Below are 5165 nucleotides of genomic sequence, written 5' to 3'. Positions count from 1 at the left end.
CAAGTGTGGTTCTGAAGACCTTGAAAAAGAAATATGACTTCTAAGACGTTCACCACTGCTTAATACTGCTACTGATGGGACATTCTTACACTGGGTTCATTTCTTTCCTTGTAATAACACTGATTTTTCTAGTGATATTTAACTTTAAAAGGTATTTTACTTCTTTAACCCTCAGAGAACTTGTATATTTAGACAACTAACCAAAAAAAAAAAAAAAAAAAAAATCAGACACACGTATCTTTGCCCATAGTTTCCAAAGGGTTAAAGTGCAGGAATTTTCTATACTGCTATACTTCTATAATGCTATAAGGCACCTTATTCCACTTTTTTCTTAAAGGAAACCTTTTCTTTGGTTTCTTGTAACTTTTCAGTGAGTCTGTCTTTTGTTTCTTCCATCTTCTCTGTGATAAGCTCCTTTGTCTCCTCCATCCTGTCCTGTAGATATTCCTTGATGGGTGGTGGCATGGACATGTAGCCATGACTGTGCAGATACTTCACAGTGAAGGATGTTCCTTCCAAAGTCACGGTGTACCGAGCAGGTGTTGCAATCTTAAACAAGGCATATGTTGTGAGTGCATTTCCACTCTGGGAGTTTTTCAGGATGCTTACCACACTGTCAGGTAACCCAATGAGTTCTAGAAAAGGAACGACATTCACTCCTTTCAAGGCCGCATAATAAAATGTTCCAAACCAAACACCAGAAGTTATTAGATGCACTGGAATCAGAACTTTTCCATACTGTCTAAATGTCTTCTTGAATCGTTGATAAAGACTAATAGATTTGTCTTGCAAAGGATCAGGCTCTTCCTTTTTTTCTGGAGTTCCCTGAGTTGTGGCACTGGATGAAAAAACCCTCTTGAATGAAACATGTTGCTTCCCTTGCTTATGGCGAAGGACTCCTGGTTGGGGTGAATGAGCATCCAACGGCCTCCTTTCCTTTGCAACGCACTGGGCAGCAGATAAATTCAACCATTGTTTTTGAAGGCCTTGTACCAAAACCACTTTGGAATCAGCATTGTACAAAAGTAAAGGTCCCTTTACATTTTGACAGCGTCCAAAAAGACCAGCATTATGTGGTTCCAAGCATGTCCTGCGTGCCAGTTGAGATACAGTCCGTGGTACATTTCATTGCATTTTGAAGAGTGTTGATAGGTTTCAGCTTCTCTTAGGACGCTGGGGCCGCCGCCGCCGCTTCCCGCCGCGCAGGCTGGACCACAGCTCCTCGAATGCCACGGCAGTGTTACTCAGCAGAGCACCCCGACCGAGTGTGGGTCCGGGTGCCGGAACCCGCGGGACTCCTCTATCTATCTATTAATATCTATCTATCTATCTATCTATCTATCTATCTATCTATCTATCATCTATCTATCTATCTATCTATTAATCTATCTGATTGAGAGAATCTCTCCTCTGTTCTCTCTTCATATAAAAACACTAATCCCATAATGAAGGCTTCACCTTCATGGCCTCATTACCTTCTAAAGTCCCTACCTTCTAATACCCTTTTATTAGGGGTTAGGTTTTAACATTATTTCTGTGGGAGAGACTGAAATATGCATTTTATAAGAGACCCATTGGAAAAAATATGTCAAACTATTGACTTTCAGCACAAAGGAAGAAGACAGTGACATCAAAAGTGCTCCTTGGAAGTGTGAATATTCTTTGGAAAGCTGAAATATAACAGACCAGACATATTCATTATACCATAGATTATTTTTATCCAATATTTCCAATCAATAAAAAAGATTTCCTGATCATCTACCCTATGTCCAATTCTCTACTTTTTCCATGTGTATAACCAAATAAGATAAATCCCCTTTAAAGGATGGGAATATTGCCCAGCAGTCAACATGATGTTGGCAATTGTATTAGTTTTCTATTGCTGCATAATACATCATCTCATTTATTTAGCAACTTTCAACAACACACATTCACTACTTCACAGTTTTTGTGGGTCAGGAATCTGGATGGAACCTAATGGGGTCCTCTGCTTAGGGTGTCAGAAGCTTCAGTTTAGGTATTGGTCAGGCTGCATCATCATCTAAAGGATTTGCTAGAGAAAGATCATCTTCAAGATCTCAGGTTGTTGGCAGAATTCATTTCTCTGTAGTTGTAGGACGGACATCTCAGATTTCTTGTTGGTTGTCAACAAGGGGACACCCTTAGCTTCCAGTAGCTGTTTGTGCTCCTTGCCACATTCCCCTCTCCATAGGGCTTCTCACAACAGAGGAGCTTACTTTTTTTAAGCCGGTGATGAAGAGAGAGTCTTTCTCATTAAGGAGTGCCCAGTCCCACTTTTAAGGGATTTTAACTAATTAAGTCATGTTTCTATTGGTTTGAATGTATCCCCCTAAAAGTTTATGTGTTGGAAACTAAATCCCAAATGCAGCAGTTTTTGGAGGTGGGGTCTAACAAGAGGTAATTGGGTCATGGAGGCACAACCCTCATGAATGGATGAATTAACATTGCTATCCAGGGAGAGGTTATCTTGACAGTAGGTTGTTATAAGAGAGTCTGGCCTCTGGTGCCTTGGTCTCTCTTGCTGTTCAACCTTCTCTTATCTGATGATGCAGTAAGAAGACCCTCAATAGATGCCAGCACCATGTTCTTGGACTTCCTAACCTCCAGAACTGTAAGAAATAAACTTTTATTTTATATAAATTACCTAGTGGTTAGCAATGTTATAGCATCAGAAAATAGACTAAGACACATTCTCACCCAAGATAATCTTATTTTGATTGAATCAAAATTAACTGATTTGGAACCTGTATTACATCTGTAAAATTACTTCACAGTTGACATTTTTTATTGGCTAAAAGCAAATGCTACCCACATTACAGGAAATTAGATTATGTAAGGCCAGAACCTCACAGGGTAGAGAGTATAAGGGCAAGTTTAGTATTTGCCTATTACAGTAAGTTTAGGCTGTATGTTATTTTTATGGTAAGTAAGTTTTAAAGAGTGGGAGAATATTTTACAGTGATTGTTAACTAAAGATAGAAACAAATGGAGGTTGTATCACTGCTCTCCATCCAGTATGGGCAACAGAGTAAGACTCTGTCTCAAAAAACAAACAAACAAGCAAAAAAACAGAGACTGTTTTAGAAAACAGAAAAACAAGCAAAAAAAAACAGAGACTGTTTTAGATTGGGCCTTACACCAGAGATTATGATTTTATTGTTGTGGAGTAGGACTAATTCATCAGTATTTTTTTTTCTATTTGTTAAGATACATGTGACATAAAAGTTTTATAGATTTAAGTTGTATGCTCCCAGGTGGTTTTTGTTTAATCAGGTGAACATGACTGCTTTCAATACTTGGAAAACAGAATGAAAAAGCTAAAGAGGGGGAGAGCTTGTCCAAATGCACACCTGCTTGTATTCCCATTAGAAGAATTTGATAAGATTGCCTAATTAAACAGTCACAGAAGAAAGATTATTGCAATTTTGGAATCACTTTAACTCATATTTTGGTAGATATCTAGAACATCTTTAATTCCGTAGTTAGAAAAAATGTTTAATTTAAAAAATAGTTTGTATGTTTCTTTGCTTTCTTCCTTTCTAAATAATTCACCTGAGGGTAAGATCAAGTTAGTCTTGTGTTAGTGAAATAGAGTTGCTACCCTGAGTAGAGGAAGAGGATATTCAAACGAGGTTGTGGTAGTGGCCAAGCATGGAATGGTAGAGTCTAAGAAAGGGGCAGAGGCAGAGGGTGTTCACACTAGATATTGTCATCAACAGATTTTTACATGCATAAGAGCTAAGTCTATTTACATTGATAAATATTGAGCAGATTTATTTCTCACTGTTAGAAAGGAAAGCTATAAATATAAAAAGAAAGAAAAAAACCTATGATATTGATTGGAATTAGTGTTATCAGTGTGAACTCATGGTTTTATATACACACACATACACATGCATACACAAACGCACACACATTTTCTGTCCCCTAAACTGAAAGGGTCTGGGAGAAGTGACACCCCAATAAAACGAGCTCATTTAGCACCTGGATCTTGGCTTCTAAATATTAATATAATTGTCATTAACAAGAACAAAGGTTTCTTGAGGAAATCACTAACTTTAGGAGTAGAACAGTAAAAGATGAGCCTGGAATGTCATGTTGTAAACGAAAACATCAAAGAATGTTGAAGACATGTCAAAAGAACACAGATGCCAGCTTGAAGAGACTCCCATTTTTAAAATCTGGTATGATTTAAACATTAACATAAATAAATATATAAATTACATCAATGAATGGATAAATAAATAGAAGATAAATCTTCCTTTATGGAAGAAAATTATGTATGTAGAAGGAATGAAGGAATTAAAAATGCACCATCTGGTAAACATCATACAACTTGATACAGGCAAGAATAATCATGGATGCTAAAAATGGTGCTTAAAATTTTGATAAGAATCAGTATCTTAGAGTGTTTTGTGTTGCTATAAAGGATACCTAAGCCTGGGAAATTTATAAAGAAAGAAGGCTTATTTGGCCCACAATTCTGATGGCTAGAAAAGTTCAAGATTGGGCACCTGGTCAGGGCCTCAGGCCATTTCCATTTGTGGCAGAAGGTAAATGAGACCTGGCGTGTGCACATACCACATAGCAAGAGAGTAATCAAGAAAGAGAGGAGTGAGATGCTAGTCATCTTTTAACAACCAGGTCTCTTGCAAGAACTCTTTTACCCCTGAGAGAGGACATTAGTCTATTCATAAGGCATCTACTTCTGTGACCCATACACCTCCCATTAAGCCTCATCTTTCAACAGCTCTGCAGTGGGAATTAAATTTCAACGTAAAGATTGGAGGGTACAAACATCCAAAGCATAGCAACCAGGATACTGACCTAGTCTCAAACTATTTCCCCATGAAAATTAACACACCAACAACGAACTTAAATAATTTTAAAAGGAAAAGGACAAACTTTAAATTAGATAATCACAGTAAACAAAACTCTGATCAAATGATCAACTTTATATCACAAGCACTGGGCCAAAGTCCAACACAGGATTCAGTGACTAAATTAGTATGTATTACCTGAATCTACTCATGAGGAATTATAAGAGAAATTGAATGTATTTCTATAAAATAGCTCTGCAAGTCTATTCTTCAAGTGTTACAATCATGAAAGTCAATGGAAGAACGAGCAACTGTTCCAGATTT

General features: G+C 37.4%; 1 pseudogene; it reads right to left on the bottom strand.

Moving 5' to 3' along the window:
• Positions 1–242: 242 nt before the first annotated feature.
• Positions 243–1134, bottom strand: LOC112623246 (annotated as a pseudogene).
• Positions 1135–5165: the final 4031 nt, after the last annotated feature.

The sequence above is a fragment of the Theropithecus gelada genome, chromosome 4, assembly GCF_003255815.1.
Source record: "Theropithecus gelada isolate Dixy chromosome 4, Tgel_1.0, whole genome shotgun sequence".
Taxonomy (NCBI): Eukaryota; Metazoa; Chordata; class Mammalia; order Primates; family Cercopithecidae; genus Theropithecus; species Theropithecus gelada.
The sequence above is the reverse complement of the archived record's forward strand: the minus strand, read 5'-3'. Positions and strand labels throughout refer to the sequence as shown.